The sequence below is a fragment of the Agelaius phoeniceus genome, chromosome 2 (genome assembly GCF_051311805.1).
Source record: "Agelaius phoeniceus isolate bAgePho1 chromosome 2, bAgePho1.hap1, whole genome shotgun sequence".
In the NCBI taxonomy this organism is placed as follows: Eukaryota; Metazoa; Chordata; class Aves; order Passeriformes; family Icteridae; genus Agelaius; species Agelaius phoeniceus.
In genome coordinates, this window is record NC_135266.1 from 11063063 (window position 1) to 11079833 (window position 16771).

A 16771-nucleotide genomic window follows, 5' to 3' on the forward strand; every position below is an offset into this window, starting at 1 on the left:
TGTATGGATTGATTGAGGCTAGAGGAATTAAGGGTGAAAAATACTGTCTAGAATCAACTGTCCTGCTGGGTGTACACTTAGATCTTTTGGCCTTGATCTCTATCTATGGTCTTCAAATAAACTGAGGAAATATTTAAAGTACAATATATCATCAAAATCTCTGAGGTTATAGTTTATAGTAGCTCAGCATCTTGTTCACAGAGGTGAAGATTAAACAGAAGACACTGAGCTTTGTTTTGTATCAATTTGATGGTGCAATTTTCAGTGGAAAATGAAAAAAATATAAATATTGAAAATTTTCCTGTCTTGCAAGAAATGGAGTAATACCTGCTCCTGAAGATGCATGGTTTTGCAGAGCATGTTTATTAAGTTTACTTTAACTTAGTTTCTGCTAAGGAACTGGTTTAATGCCCAAACACTTTTTAAGCCATGCAATCACATTATAAAAAACACTGAATCTCAAGTCCTGTTGCAGTCCTATAATTGACAGAATGAGTTCAGCAATAGCATTTGTTCCCTTTCTAAAGGATAAAATTAGTGTAGCTTTTTGCAAATGTCATTGTATGTTCTGAATGACTGATGGAATTTTGGTTTCAAGAAAACTCCTTATCTCGTGTAGTTTAACAAAAATTTTTAGGTGATTCAAATATTTTTCTATTTTGTTCCTGTATTTCTAGAATGATTCCACCATTGAATTTTTATATAAAATGAAAATAGGGCTAAGTTTCTACAAAATATAGGACTATAGTTTTCCATACTTATTGTGAGTTAAATGTTCTGCTTGGCTCTTCCATCTTGTGGTGATGTGACTAGACTATTTCTGAAAAATGGTTTAAAGAACAGGAAAAAAAATTAAAAATCTGTAGTCCTGAAATGGAGGGAGAAAGTCATGTATGCCCTGAGAGGTGGGGAGACAATGAAGAGTTCCAAAGAAACTCAAATATCCTTTCTCTCTGTAAAAGACTCCACCATATTTCTTTCACAGATGAATTTATATCACTTTCCTTTTTATCATTTTTTTTGCCTTTATATCATTTTTTTAAAGAGTGACCAGTTTTGGTTGTAGACAGCTTAGCTGTGATTATAAGAACTTTAAGGATTATAAGGACTACTGCAATTATAAGGACTGTAATCACATGAAGTGTATTTGCTTCTTATCTGCATGTTATCTATGTGGATTGCTTTTAAAAGCCATAGATTTAACTTCTTTAAGATGTTAAATTAGGTTTATCCAGACTGTAGGTTTCTTTTGACAGAGAGAAATTTTTACATTTAAGACACTTTATTAATTATCCCTGAAGGCAGATTATATCCTCAAAACCTTTTTTTAAGATTTAGCAGAGTAAGACCATTAATAACTACAAAACTCATTAAGAATGAGTAGATATAATTTAGGAAAGCAGCCTATTCTTGACAGTGTTCAACTTTACACTCAACTCCAAACATACACATAAAAATACACATAAATATAAACATTTCAGCAATGTTGAAATGTTTATATTTATGTGTATTTTTTAATTGCTATCCTAATTGCAATTTAAATTAATTTAAATTGCTATGGCTAATATGTACCTTTAAAAAAGTAAGGGTGTGTATCCTACCCATGGAAAGGATGTGTCTTTTGCTCTGGTATTCCCAGATGCTGTATAAATATTCAACATTTATTCTACAACCATTTTAATGCCTTCACCAATATCCAAAGAACACTGAAGTCTCTCCTGTAGGATTTCGTAACTCCTTTTCTCAGAAACAAGAGTGACACTTATGATCACCTAGTAGAATGAAAAACATCGTGATAATATTTTTAGAAAAGAGACTGGATACAAAAATTTTAAAAATAATCTTTTTAGACATTCTAAAAGCTTGGAAGCTATGAAGCAGAAGTTTAAAACCGGCCATCCCACTTGTAAATAAAGCACTGGAGTAAAAAAGATCAGGTTTGTGTAATTCCTCAGGAAAACCAGACTATGTTGATTATAGGATTTGATGTAGTGGCTTGCAAATTTTAATTTTAATTTCGTTTGAGACATTGTCTTCTATGAAACTTCTGTCAATGTTCTTCATACTCTTACTAAGCCTGCAATGTAAAGTTCTCCTTTCTTCTCAGCCATTAAATCCTCTCCTGACTCTTTTGTTTTCTAAGTTGTTTTCTCAGAAAAAGAGTTCCAAAATTAACATGGGTAGGTACAAACTTTAAGTATTGTGAGGTTATTAATTTCTAAAAGCCACAAGATATTGAGTGTTAGAAATTTTCTGACCTTAGAAGCAGGTTGAAATAAATGGTAAGACCATTTTGGGGTAGATAGGTTGAAGAGAAATAGGACATGGATATATGTTTATTTTAAATGCATGGCTGGTGTGTCTTTAGCTTGTTAGCAATATTATGTTGAAGTAATATGCCTATTTTAAAGCAAGTTTCTTGCATTTTTACTTATATTTAGCAAATTTCAACTACAGAAATTTGTGGTAGCTGAAATTCAAAATTGATACAAAAAGTAAAGTGCATCTAAAATACTAATTATCAATATTCTGAAAGAATTTTCCAAAATAGAGTGATTTATTTCTCCCAAAAACATAGCGACCTTTGCTTCTGACATGCAACTATAATCTGATAACTATCATTGAAGTTTCTTCCTTATATCAAGGGGTATAATAAATGTAGGTCCTTATCAGATAATCTGATTTAACCTTTTAAACAATATTGATCTATATGATACATGCATAATAAGTACATAAAGGAGAATATCTGGGAATTTCACTTTCACAACTCAAACTGATAACTTGCAATTTCTCTGAATTAATACCAGTTTAAAAGTCCATAAATTTTTTCCACCTGTAAAAATCAGCTATTTAAAAGACATGAGAACTCCCATAAATTTACTTAGAAGAAAAGTTAAATAAAATCTCCAATAATGTTAACCTTTAATGGTGGCACAAAAATAATTCTATGAGAGCAAAAAAGGTGCAACCAAAGGCAAAATTATTGCATGCCGTTACAAAGAACTTGACAAAGTAAGACTTGGAAGACACAATACATAATTGGTCTTGGTGACAGGTAGAGCAATTAAAATCCTTCCTATAGCTCTTAAAAATTCATCTCTGTTAGTAATTATGAAGTGCCCAGGACCATTTATTGGCCAGAGGTTGACTGGTGCAGCACAGTTTGCATCCTTTCAGCAACAATCCCAACTCCCCTAAGAGCACAGTTGCATCCAAAGTTCCTGTTGCTGCACCTGTGGCTGGTGCTAATCCCTGCCCATGCCTGGGCATTGCCTCAGACCTTGCAGTTTGTCCCATGCTGGAAACAAAGCTCACAATTTAACAATGTGGGTAGTTATGCTGAATAATTTGAGCATATGCCCTCTCCCTTTTTAGTTCATTACTTCTGTCACCACATAAAAAATCAGGGAAGGATGAAAATTAGTTATACTAAAATAAGAGTTGCTAAGATCCAATTATTGAGATATCTCTACCCAAATTAAGGTGCAAACAGGATCATATGCTGAAGTCAAAAATACAGATTTTATTTAACTGTAAAATGTGAGGTAGAGAGATAGAATGAAATAGAAAAGGGAGAGGAGGGGGGGAGAGAGAGAGAGAGAGAGAGGAAGAGACAGAGATGGGTTGAGCAGAAGATAGCACCACCCATGGATCCAACAGCGTCATGTTGGTCTTCCTCCACCATGGGCATCTCCATGGAATTTGGGGGCCCCGAGTTCATTTAAAACTTTTCACTATTTAAAGACTCTTGCAACCAAAGGAATTAATGTTCATTGGCTAAATAGTTCATGGTTCCAGATGCTTAATACCTGTTGTTTCCTACACTTGAATTCCAAGTTTAGTAAAAACGTACATAGAGGGATGGGCTCTTTCCTACTTCACAGTAATGCAATTAGAAAACAGAAGAATTGAAGATGCATACATAAGGAGATTGGACAAATCCAGCACGTTCCTTGGTCACCCCTGTGGAGTAAGACCTTGTGGTGACCAAGGTACATACCAGGTGACTTCGTAGTCCTCCAGTCCCTGGAACGTTCTGTCATTTGAGGTTTTGGGCAACATCTTAGCCTCTAAAGTATGTCCAATTTCAATTTTAAAAGCAGCAAAAAATGTCAAGAAAAATGTGAACATTATTAAATTGTAGAAACACACTTTTTAATTATTCAGTCCCAGAAAACATAATGTACTTTGCAACAGCATTTACTATAAAATATACTTCCTGCTGATTTTTTTTTTCTTCCAGCTTATTCTGCTATCATAACTCTACACTTACCTCAAAGAATTACAGTATGGCTCAGTAAACTCTAATATATTTTATGCCATTATGATTTATCTTCATAATTTTCTTACAGCCATAATTTAGAGGCTGTAGTGCCACAATTAGGACCCACACCCTCAGTTAAGATAATTTTTAGCAGTGGTGTCAAAAATCACACTTGAGCTTTAATAACTCATTTCTCAGTACGCAAAAAATGGATGTATTGAGTAGGAGAAAAGATTCTCCATTCTCAGGATGTAGAAAGTCTCTGTACCAGTGTTTTCTTCACTCATTATTTTCATCCTTAATTACAGTTTTCTTCTATAAAATGTCAAATATATTTTTTTTTTTAAATTTAAGAAACTATCCAAATAAATCAACATTGAAGTGCATATTTGCAGGCTACAAATGTAAAGTATTAAGATAGATCTTTGTTCTTTTTGTTGAATATTTTTTTTACCACATTGACGTGATCATTTCCAATAATAGCATAATATGTAGACTGCACCTGTGAAATACTCATGTATATGCATGGGGAAGGCATGAAATCTACATCTATAAGAGAGTCTTGACTCCTTTGCTACTTGTGAGCACTGGAATGCTTCCAGGTTTGCAGTTTACCAGCTTCTCATGCATGTAGAATATATTTCATATTGTGTCTTTTATAACTCCGATTTCCCAAGCTTGACAGAATGACTCTGTCTGGGTTTGTTCTTTGACCTGGGTTTACCCTCATTCTCATAGCTATTTTGCATGATTTAGTATTCATACTTCACAAACTTAGATAGTATCATCATGAATTTCCAATTTTACAAAATGGTGCCAAGGAAATAGTACAACAGTTGTTTACATTACAGTATGGAAAAAGATTGGAGTAGTTAACAGAACAGCTCTGTTTACAATACAGCTTCTGCCAGCACTGGTGTCTAAGCTGTGGGTGTTGCAGCCACAGTCAGTGGATGCAGCCATGGCAGGACAGCCTTTCACCAATGACATGCTGAAGCTCAGCTCTTACTATGTCATTGTTTTTTACACATTGTTTTTTACATGGTGGTACTTTTTTTTCCAATCAGTAAGTCCTCTCAATACTATTGACAATGTAATGCCTTGAATTTCCTGGTCCTGCTTTGAATTTGTGTTGATCAACTTTGTTTTTCTTAGCTATTTTTCTTCCTCTGTCAATAAAAAAATCCACAGCTAAAGATGTGCATTTTCTAACTCCTGCTCATTCAAATACAATAGTTTTGCTGGTTGTATTGCCACAATCTTTATTCATATAAGTAAACCTGAGTCCTAGGAAGTGATGGCTGCTTTTCAACTCTAAATGCAACCATATCCCCTCAGTGTAACCTGAGGCTCTGCAGGATAACATGGGTGATATGAAATACTGTCTGTTAGTGAAGAATTTTGACATGAGGAAGTTTTATTTTCAGATCTGCCTGGTTCCTGACCCTAACAGCACTATCTCCAATTTTGTCTTGCTTCTTGGGCTCTTAAAGGCTAGCCTTGCTTCTTTCAAGTCTGTGGCAATTTCATAGTATTTTGATATACATTTCCCAGGGTACTTTGGCGGTATTTTGGGCTAGAAATGTGTGGGATATCCATCTAACAGCAGGAGATTGTAGATTTAACAGCAAAGAAAGCTCTGTAGCAATTACTGAAGTGTGGACATCCACAAACTTCTAATAGGATGGTCTCTACCTTCCCTTTTAACCTAGACACCACTGATGAACCTTTTGCCAGTTTGGGGGTTTTTTTCAAAAAATATTAATATTAAAAAGAGCCTCTAAAACAAACCCAAAAATATTGCTGGGGTATTAAGATATTATATGAAACATTTATAAAGAAATATTTAAAACTCCAGCATGCAGTAAGGCAACTCTGCAGCTGACTTTGAACAGTCAACAATTTGTCGTCTCTGAGATATGCATAGCAATTGTATCGTTGGTTCAGTGAAAGGTCAGAAGACACTACTCTGGTCATCCAGTCAGACCTGCTTTATAAAGTCATCTTTTCCATTTTCTGGCTTATTTTCTGCTTGAACTGCAACACACCTCTCTCAAAAATAATAATTAAAAAATCCCAGATGAAACCAAACCAACCAAGACCAGTTTCTAATTTCCACATATGAACAGTCATCCACATCTCCTGGTAAATTACTTCAACGGTTGAGTTAAAAACCTGCACATTTTTCCTCAGCTGAGTTTATTTAACTCCATCTTTCTGTCACTCTGCTTTGTTTGCCAAACTAGAGAGAGGTCCAATACTGTATTAATAGACAGTAAAACTAAACCCTGTTTGTTCACCATCAGTACTGTTGTTCTAATTCAGACAAGAAAGAAAATATGGAGAATCTAATTAGTATTAGTTCAAAAAACAATTGTTGTAGTGGCCAAAGCAATTTTTTTGGTCCTGACAATGGTGTGGTTATCTTTAATCATGAGCTTTTTTTGGGTAAGTCAGATAATCAGAGTCTAAGTAGGTGGCAAATGTTGCTATAATGGAAGTTATAGTCACTTCTTCATTGTCTCCTTAATGGAACATTTAAGGACATACATGAGCACTTTGAAATGTTTATTCTGATCCAGTCATCCAGATTTAATATACTTAAACCTTTTAGGGATACGTTATTCTGAACATGTGGATATAGACCTATATTTTACACTTTGAAACAGCCTTGCCTACGGCATCAACAATCTGTGAGCTCCAAAGTTATGGCTCAAGGAAGTTGAGCAAATACTGACCTTTATATCATCTTACTGACTGTTCTGTTGAGATTTGTTTACTTTAGTTACAAGAAAAAAAGGGGGATCTTGGGAGTGGTGCTGCTCTAGTTGACAGTATAAGAAAATACCTTCAGAAAATCCAACCAACTTTTTTTCTTGATTTATCCCAGTTTTCTTTTCCTCTAAATATTTATTTCTGGATAGTCCTGTTCAATCCCAATTCTTTGTATGACAGGACCCCAAGTAGTTGAAAGTTTTGATTAGAGATTCCCAGATGTCTTGCTTACAGGAAGAACCCTAGAAAGCTTCAAGGCATGGTTAAATTCATGCTGTATTTTGAAGAACAGAGTGAAAATAATGGGGTTTCCTTAAGTGTATAAAAATCAAAATGACTGGATAGGACATACCAGAAGTAAAAGCTTTCTTACTACAACCTACTGCAACTGTGACTAAGATAAAATTAACATTTTGCAATCTGTTACAGTCAGATTGCACTTTTTAAATGTAGTCCATGTAACATTTGTGGTGTGCTAAGGCTTTAGAAAAATACTTTCAGTGGAAGTTAAAAGCTTTTTTACAGCCAAAAAAAAAATCCAGCTTCTTTCTTATATGTACATAGTGAAGCTGCTTTATTGTGTTATGATGTAGTCAACAAGATATTATTTGCCAGAAACAATTTTAGAAACTCAAATATGTAAAGAATGAAAAGTATGTTGTCTAGTAAGCTAAGAAAAGCTTACAAATTGGATAATGCTTATATTATTTTAGTTGCTAATGAATTTTAGCTATTAGTGTGGATTATTTACTTTTACTTTGTTATTTAGTGTTTGAAATCTAAGGGTTAATATTTTTATAAAGTCAAACAATCAAAGTCTTCCGAAAAATTTTAATTCATAGATTTTTTTAGCCCTGCTCAATCATCATAAAACTTGTTGTTTTCTTTTGCTCCCCAGTTGTGATGTCCAGAAACACTTTAGTTAACCTAGAAAAGAAGTATCTATAACCTCTGATATCTTTTATTACTGATAACAATCTTCATTTAATAACATTTTCAATTTTTTTCCATCTAAAACATTCTAAGTTTCTGAGGCAGTGAGATTTTATTTACTGAATTCCTACTTCAAGTACAAAATTTTGAAAGAAAAAAAATGATTCAGAAGAAAATGAACAGTAATATTTTAGTGCTTAAAGTGCCGTGGAACATACTCTAAACTTGCCAAGAATTGGTGTACTTTAATTTTGAGGTTTGACTAGTGTAGTCCGGAAAACAAAGGATGAATTCTATATTCTATACATTCTATATTTTAAATGCCATTTCTCCCTCTTAGTTATATACTATATTCTTAAAATCAGTACTTTTAGATTATAGAAATAATCTTAGATTAGTGGAAAAAGTCCATTGAGTAGTTTCAGTCAAAGTGTATGTAAAACAGAAGCTTTCTTTCTCTGACTTCTTTTTTTTTTTTTTTTTTTGGTCAGTGGCAGCAAATGTAGAAAATACACACAAAACTTCTTGTAGAAAATTAAAATACACATATTTACCCAACCTTATTCCTTATTCCTCTCTGTCTTGTTGAACAAGCTGCATAGTGTAGTAAAGGCACACATCAAGTAAACAGGTTTTCTTATTTTGCATTTCTGGACTTTATTTTAATAAGTTGCATATTACCATTGTATGCATTTACATGGGGTCCATTTACATTTAATATTTTCACAAATTCTTTGCCACTGCAATGATTTACTCTTTTTAGCACCAAATGGCCTGGGATGCTCAGCTTGATTCCAGTTCCCCTGCTGTTAAAAGAGGAACTGAATCTGCTCTGTTCCAACCTGAAGAGACAACCCCATCCTTCATGTTCTACAAACCTCTGTAGCTGGTGCTCCTTTCCTCTGCAGGAGAGCTCAGGATGTGTGGGATGGAAGGAAGGGTGTGGGGAGAGGGCACAGAGGAGAGGGAGATGGTGGTGCCTGCTCCTCATCCTCTGACCTGTTGAAAGCCTTAGGAGTCATATCCTTCCTTCTAATCATAGGAAAAGGTTAAAGCTACACTTTCTGGGAATTCTTTCCGGTCTTCAGCACCGCCATTTTCCCCTGGAGAACAGTTTTCCAGGGTGATTGTGACAGATTTAGGTCATTATAGAAGTTGAGGACATGGAAAAGATGGACAGAAATGCAATTCCCATTTAAGGAATGGATGGAGAAATGACACTTCTGTATAGGAAGTGAGTTGGCAGAATGCAGAAATTCATGTTTCTACTGCTAACTCACTGAAAACCCTGCTGACCCTTTCAAGTCATCTTCTCCAGACAATAGAACAAACCACTTTATATTTCCCAGCCACCTTTGACTCCAAATCCTCTTGCAATCTCAATGGTCCTTTTTCCCTGCTTACTCATTTTCCCAATCTTTTTCCTTTACTCCCTCCTTACCTCTGGGTCATCACTCACTCCTCCTGTGCTCCTCTACACTTGAGTCCTTTTCCAAGGCATATACAGCCTTGATTTTTGCTTATAGTGCTTCAAACTCTTAGTGTTTATATCTGTTTACTCTCTGTGGTGGTCACTTTTCCTGTATTTTAAATAGCATAATGAGTTTATTTTTGGCAGATAAAAACTGACCATCCTTAAGAAAAAATTAATAACTCTTTGTTTTTAAAAACTAGCATGTATTTGGATTTTGTCCTTGATAACTTTGAATGACAATAAGAAGGCTGTCAACTCTTGTCAATCACTTCATTATATACTTGACAACCTTAAGTTAGAACAGAAGAGAAGAGCAAGGCTGAGGAGTAGCAAACCTAATTTTAGATAAATAAAAGAAAATTACTCCACAGGAGAGAATGAAAATGCCAAGTGGACATTGCTGTATTTTTCATCCATCAGTGATCATTTGTCAGTTTTTTCTTGAAATCTGGGCTCAGATAAGTGAGATTTTTACACTTTACACGTTCTTTTACCTTTCCATTTTGCTAACATACTTTTAAAGGAATAGTTTTAAATACAATAAGAGGTAGTATAGTTTGTCTATAAGAGCACATTAGGAATATGCACCTCAGAGATCTGTCTCATATTCTGGCATCAGTGCCTGGTTTGGCAAAAGGCTGAACTGAGAAAACCTCTGATGATGACATTTAAACTACCTATATCTTGATATTCTTTGCCTAAATCAGTTATGGTTCTTCCCTGAAATTTTCTTATGGGACTTCAAGGAGCAACCCAATCCATGTTTTGTTTGTGAGCTTTGAGCATTTAAACAGTGTGTCCAAATCGCTTCTGAAGAAATCTATTCCAATTGCAAGAATATTAAACAATATTAGCTGTAGGTGGCTTGTGAAAACATGGCAAAACTTTCCCAATGAGTAATCCTTTTAAATTTAATATATGACATTTGCAGCCATAACGATGGATTGCAAGCACTGTGTCCCAGCATCTCAGGAAGTTAAAGATTTTTGAAAGGTGATCAAGTATTTGATGTATAGTAGTACTGTTTTTATTGGAAATAATGGATAACAAATCAAGATGTGATTTCATTGTTGAAAGCATAAACTTTTTAGAAGTGTGGGTGAGTTAGTTAGAAGTTAGTGAGTTAGTACCTCAGCTTTGGTTTTTGGCTTCCTCCTTGTACTACTGATAACAGCTCAGGCACTATTCAAAGTGTTCTTAATATAAGTAAACAAATAAATACAAAAGCAAACTTAGAGAAATGACAGGGCAGTTTACCAAGGCTCGAGAGAAGTTAATACCAAAATTGTAGTTTGCTTCAGTGTAGTTATGTTTTCTAAGATAGGAAATTCCCTCTCCTATTCAACAAAACACAGTTTTCTAACATTCTCATTATATTTTCATATGTTCTATTCTTAACAGAAAACATTCTGTCTCTTCAAAACACAGTTCTTGAAAGGCCTTGGATATTTTCTTGATAATAGCATATTATTTATGAAACAGTGACTCTTCTTTTGCAAGATTATATGTTTTTTTCTCTACCGATCACAAGCAATTTAAAATACTGGAATCTGAAGAGGAGCTCATTCAAATGAACACTTAGAGCTGCACAAGGTCCTATTAGTTCTGATTTCATTTGCTTTAGGTTGATTGCTGCGTAATAAATATTAGAAACAGGCAATGTATGTCTTCATAGTTTTTTGTAAATTGGAAATGATGCAAAGTTTTCATACCTGATAGATATTTGAATGTTTGATTTGGCTGTTATTATTTTGGATGACATTTGATCAAAAATTGGTTTATTTTTTACTTGCTGATTTAAGTTAAAATAAAAATGTATGCGTAAAGTAATCTTAGTTCTTTCTCACACTAAAGTTAGTGATAACGTGGAAATCACTCAATCCTGTTGCAGATTTTGTGCAAAACTTCCAAGTAAAGGCAGCTTTGACATTGGGTGTAGTGCTGTAAAGCTTAACTCTTGTGAGATGCTCTTGTTAAAAGTCAGTGTTTTCCACTGGAAAAATTTTGCATTTCAAGATGCTTGGCAGGGCAGGTAGGAATACTTTCTAAACAGTTGTTGTGGGTTAATGATGGCAGGCAGCTCAGCCCCACACAGCTGCTTGCTCACCACCTGCCCCCCTCCCATCCCTACAGTCCCAGTGGGATAGGCAAAAGAACCATAAGAGCAAAGGTGAAAAGGCTGGGGGGTTGAGATAAGGACAGTTTAACAGGTAAAATAAATCTGCCCATGCAAGCAAAGCAAAGAAAGAATTAATTCACCAGTTCCCAAGGGCAGGCAGGTGTTCAAGTATCTCCAGGAAAGCTGGGCTCATTCATGAGAAACAGTTACTTGGAAAGACAAGTTTTTTGCTCCAGATGTCTCCCTTTCATACTTCCCCACAGCCTTTATTGCTGAGCACTGGGTTGTATGGGCAGGGACATCCCTTTGGTCAGTTGGGGTTGGCTGCTGCCACTGTGTCCCCTCCTAGTTTGCTGTGCACCTCCAGCCTGTTTGCTGGTGGAGCAGCATGAGAAACAAAGGTTTTGAATTTGTGTCAGTGCTACTCAGGAACAGCTAAAAGATGCCTGTGTTATCAACACTGTTTTCATTGTAAATGCAAAACATAGTGCCATCCAGGCTGCTCTGAGGAAAGTTACGTTCATCCCAGCTATGCCCAATACATCCATGTAAGCCTGGGCCCAGCTGAATAACATTTGCTTACTAATTCTTTTCATTCTTTGTAATGAGAATTTGGTTTTTTTGGATGAAATCAATGGTTGTGATTCTAAAAAGATTGACTTCTGAGAACATACTTATTTATGGAAATTAAAACAAAAGGTGCCACCACTCAGAGTGTGGATATAACTTCCCCATTTTCATTTGCAAACCAGGCAGTTGAAAATGAGCCAACACCATTATTTCCATACTATAAGAATAATAAATCTAATAGTATAAATAATACTATAAATTCTATTTACTGAAATCTACCTCTGCTTCTGCTGTTCAAGTAATGTACTGGAGCAGTCTTTGCCATTCCTTCCAGTGAAACTGTTAGAAGATAAATGGTAGAAATACATCCTCATGCACATTCTTTTAAAACTATTTATGAAAGACTAATACCAGAAGATGAGTATACCTAAAAACATGTGACAATCAACAAACAAGTGCTAGACCAGTAACAGATTTTGATTTTGACTTCTTTCCTAGTTCCTTTGTGTAGCCAGAAACTCCTCTGAAAATTATTCTTTTACTAAACTTGAAAAGAGAATGAAAATTTGCAGCTAAGCCCTGACTAAGAGAATAATAAGCAACTAAGAATTTGATGGTAAAATAAATAAATATGTCAATTCTTCTCTCACAAGTTAAATTATTTTAAAATCAGTTTATTGAACAAAATTTAATTATTTATGCAATAAGAGAGAATAAATTCTGATTTATCTTTCCTGTTTACAAGAATAAATTTCATGGCTCAATATTTTTATAATTATCACCAAATTTCACTTGCCAGTCAAGGTGCTTGTGGTGTACCCCACATCTGCTACTGTGTTGATCGAAATAACTTTTCTTCTTCCAAAGCTGCTCTTCTTTAGCACCTAAGAACACAGAATACTAAGAGAGAGCTAGTAAAATTATTGTGACTTCCCTTATTTTCTTGCATGAATTTCTCATTTTGTTTTTCTGCCAAATTTCCTTTTTCTCTGTCAGTTCTCTTGGGTTTGTTATTATCTCTTTTTTATTATGCACTGTAAATAAGAGAGGATCTGCAGTCTTGGTGGAAAAAGAGCAGCTATTTCATCCTGTCCTGTCCAGTCTCAAAATAAAATATTCTGAATCACATCCAATCTCAAAGAATTCTGACTGCACCTTTTTGCAGTGCAACTGGATGATTAACTGTGCTTTATCAGTATGTGACCACCACAGCCAAATTCTTTTCATATCCTGTATCTGCAGGTCATGTCTCTACAGCTAATAATTTCATCTATCTTCAGTACCTCCAGGAAATTTCCTTTTCAGGATAGACAGCTGCAATGGATAGATAGTGATTTCTCTGTGTGGGGAGAAATTACTGTATTTCATCTCCTCTAGAAGTACAGAAGAAGCTCACAAATTTCTGATAGCCAGCAGGAAAACATGCTTTGGATAAAACATTTCACTCTGCAGAACGGTAGGGTTTTCAATTTCAGGCTCTTCACATGGCCTAAATTTTGGGACCTTCTTAGTTCCATTTCTTTGTGGAGGATTTCCTTGCTCTTCTCTTTCCTTCCCTTTTCCAGTAGTAGGAATAAAGCATATTAGAGGGAACAGAATAATGAAAAACACCAAGTCTTAAATGACATGATGTCAGCATATTTTACAAATGCACAAAGGCTGCACTTGTAGGTTTGCAAAGTGGTTATGAACTCTAAAATTACACTTTTAGAAGAAAGAGATCCTTCATGTAGTGGTCTTTTCTGTGTAAGGATTGTTCTCTCTCCATAATATTTCAAATATTTTCCACATAGGTCAAGAATTATAGTTGTATCACTTTTCCAGATTCTCATTAAAACCAGGTGTCTTTGCATACTTTACTCTAAAAAGTTTGAATACTTTACTCTAAAAAGCTGAATGTATCTCACAATATTCTTTTCCACATTAAGATAGCTTCTAACATAGGCTTGGGATCAAATTTTATTCTCACACATTTAGAAGATCAGTCAGTTAATGTAATAGGGAAAAGAATTATTATTTTATTTAATCATTAAAATGGCATTTTTAGAGGCAGGTGCATAAAACTTTGTCCACTAGTTACAGAATAATTTTAGTGATAAACTAATTTTACACCACTTTGACCTAGGCCACTAATGGAATGGTCTTTAAATTGAATTACTTCAGGGGCTTATTTTGTACTATTTTTCATAAATCCCTAAGACAGGAGGGTGTATTTAAATTCTGTAATTCAGATGTTCACAGAGCATTTTATTTCTATATAGAGATAACTAAAATATTCAGAAAGTTATCAAATCTTTTTATCTGTTACATAAAAAGAACAGTTGTAAGAGCTTGCCTTTCTTTGAATTTTATCTAAATTGATTAAAGTCTTTATTCAGGAAGTTTAAATATTGGCAGCTGCATTTTCCCCCCAGTGGATTAGGTTCCAACTCAAGATGGCCACGGAACTGTTTATAGCATATCTTGGATGTATTCTAATAATATTGTATAAATATCTAAAGTGACTCCCAAGAATGCTGTTGACTGTACTGTCTGACCTGCCATCAAGATCTGATGCTTACTGTGGTATAGCTGAACTTTGATGTATTTTAATTAAGTCTCCTCTGACCATTCTTCTTTGTGGTGGTTTAGCTTGTTATCCTGCTCCATGAATGAGAATATGCAAAGCTGAGTCAAAGGAAAAAAATGAGGTCACTTTTTTAGAATCAATTCTTGGAAATGGGAATATATTCATGTTTTCTATCTACTGCCCCTTTTTTTTTTTTTCATATGGAAATATGAGGAAAAAATGAGGCACTCAGAAACTCACCACTTATTTATAGTTTTTTCCTTAATGTGTGGGAAGAGTAATTTGAAAGATAGGTGTGAATGTTTGCTAGAATTACACATTTACAGCTGTTAATAAAGAAGGATAATGTTGTAGGTGACTCCTTCTAAGGGGAATTGAGGGCCCTGTGTACAACTGGATCCATCCCTCAGAGAACTCTTTTGGCTCCCTGGGGTCCAGATTAGAGCCATCATTAAGAGACTCCCTGGACTCTGATTATTACCTACTTCTGGTTGTCCAGGTCAGCAGTGACAAGAAGTTCTAGAGCAATTAAAAAGGACTTCAGGGCACTGGGATGACTGGTTGAAGGGAGAGGAACAGGAACATTTTCCTCAATCCCTTTGGTAGCAGGGAAGAATTCTGAAAGGTCCAGGAGAACACACCTGACCAATACATGTCTTAAAGATTGTTGCATTGGTCTTTTTGACATGGGGTGGTTTATACAGCAGCAGCCCTATTGGAGAAAGACGGAATTCACTTGTCTAAAAGGGGGAAATGTTTGCAGTTTGCAGGAATGTTGATCTTCTGGAGGGCAGGAAAGTTTAGCAGCGGGGCCTGGACATGCTGGAACAATGGGCTGAGACCAGAGTCTCAACAAGGCCAAGAGCCAGGTCCTGCCCTTGGGTCACAACAACACCAGGAAGAGTGGCTGGAAAGGTACCTGGAGGAAAAGGAGCTGGGGGTGCTGGTCAGCAGCAGCTGGACATGATCCAGGTGTGCCCAGGGGCCCAGGGAGGCCAAAGGCACCTGGCCTGGATCAGCAATAGTGTGGCAGCAGGACCAGGGCAGGGATTGTCCCCTGTGCTCAGCACTGGTGAGGCCACAGCTCAAATCCTGTGTCCAGTTTTGGGCCTCTCACTACAAGAAGGGCATTGAGGGGCTGGAGTGAGTGCAGAGAAGGGCAGCAGAGCTGGGGAAGGGTCTGGAGCACAGCGCTGATGAGGAGCAGCTGAGGGAGCTGCAATGGTTTAGCCTGGAGAGATGGAGGCTCAGTTTATCTCTCAAACTCCCTGAAAGGAACCATGTGAGGATCTGTCTCTTCTCCCAGGCAACCAGTGACAGAACAAGAGGATATGGTCTCAGGCTGAGCCAGGGGAGGTTCAGGTTGGACATGAGGAAGAATTTTTGTATCAAGATGATGGTCAGGGGTGAACATGCTGCCTGGGGAAGTGGTGGAGTCACCATTCCTGGAAGTGTTCAAGGTGTTCAAGATGTTCAAGTTCCAAGCATATTATGCTATAGTTTAGCTGAAGTGATGGCGTTTGGTCCAAGTGTTGCCTGTAATCAGAAGAAAAGCTTTTCCAAACAATGTTAAAGTGCTAATATAAAGAACAGTTCTTTAATTAAAGCTTTCAGGTGTACAAATAAAGCTATGCAGGCAAGAAATATAGGATTTCTACAATTTTTATAAGGTTAATTAATTAGTCTATCAGGTACACCCAATTGCACACCAGTTGCCTTGGTAATCCACCCTTGGGCACCTTGGAGTGTGTCCAGGGAGATCTTGTTTTGTCTTTCAAATGCTGGTGCAAAACAAGATGTCCTTGTTAGAAATTCTTTTCTTGACAATAAGACTAAACAGAATTTCAAGAGTGTAACATAATGTGATCAAAAGAGTTAGCTATTGTTCTAAAGCATGAAAAATGGTAAGAAAGTTCTAGAAATTCTAAAACTATGTATTAAAAATCTACAAAGCTACAAATAAATGAAAAATCTAAAAATCTTTAGGTATCAAAAGGTTGGACTTGATCATGGAAGTCTTTTTTAACCTTAAGGACTCTGTGTGCATGAATTAGAAGATCCACCTCT

The 16771-nt window shown here is 35.8% G+C and overlaps 1 protein-coding gene across 10 annotated transcripts in view; it reads left to right on the forward strand.

The window, feature by feature from the left end:
- DMD (dystrophin) overlaps positions 1 to 16771 on the forward strand; it is a 1046004-nt gene that overhangs the window by 679128 nt on the left and 350105 nt on the right. The window lies entirely within an intron of this gene.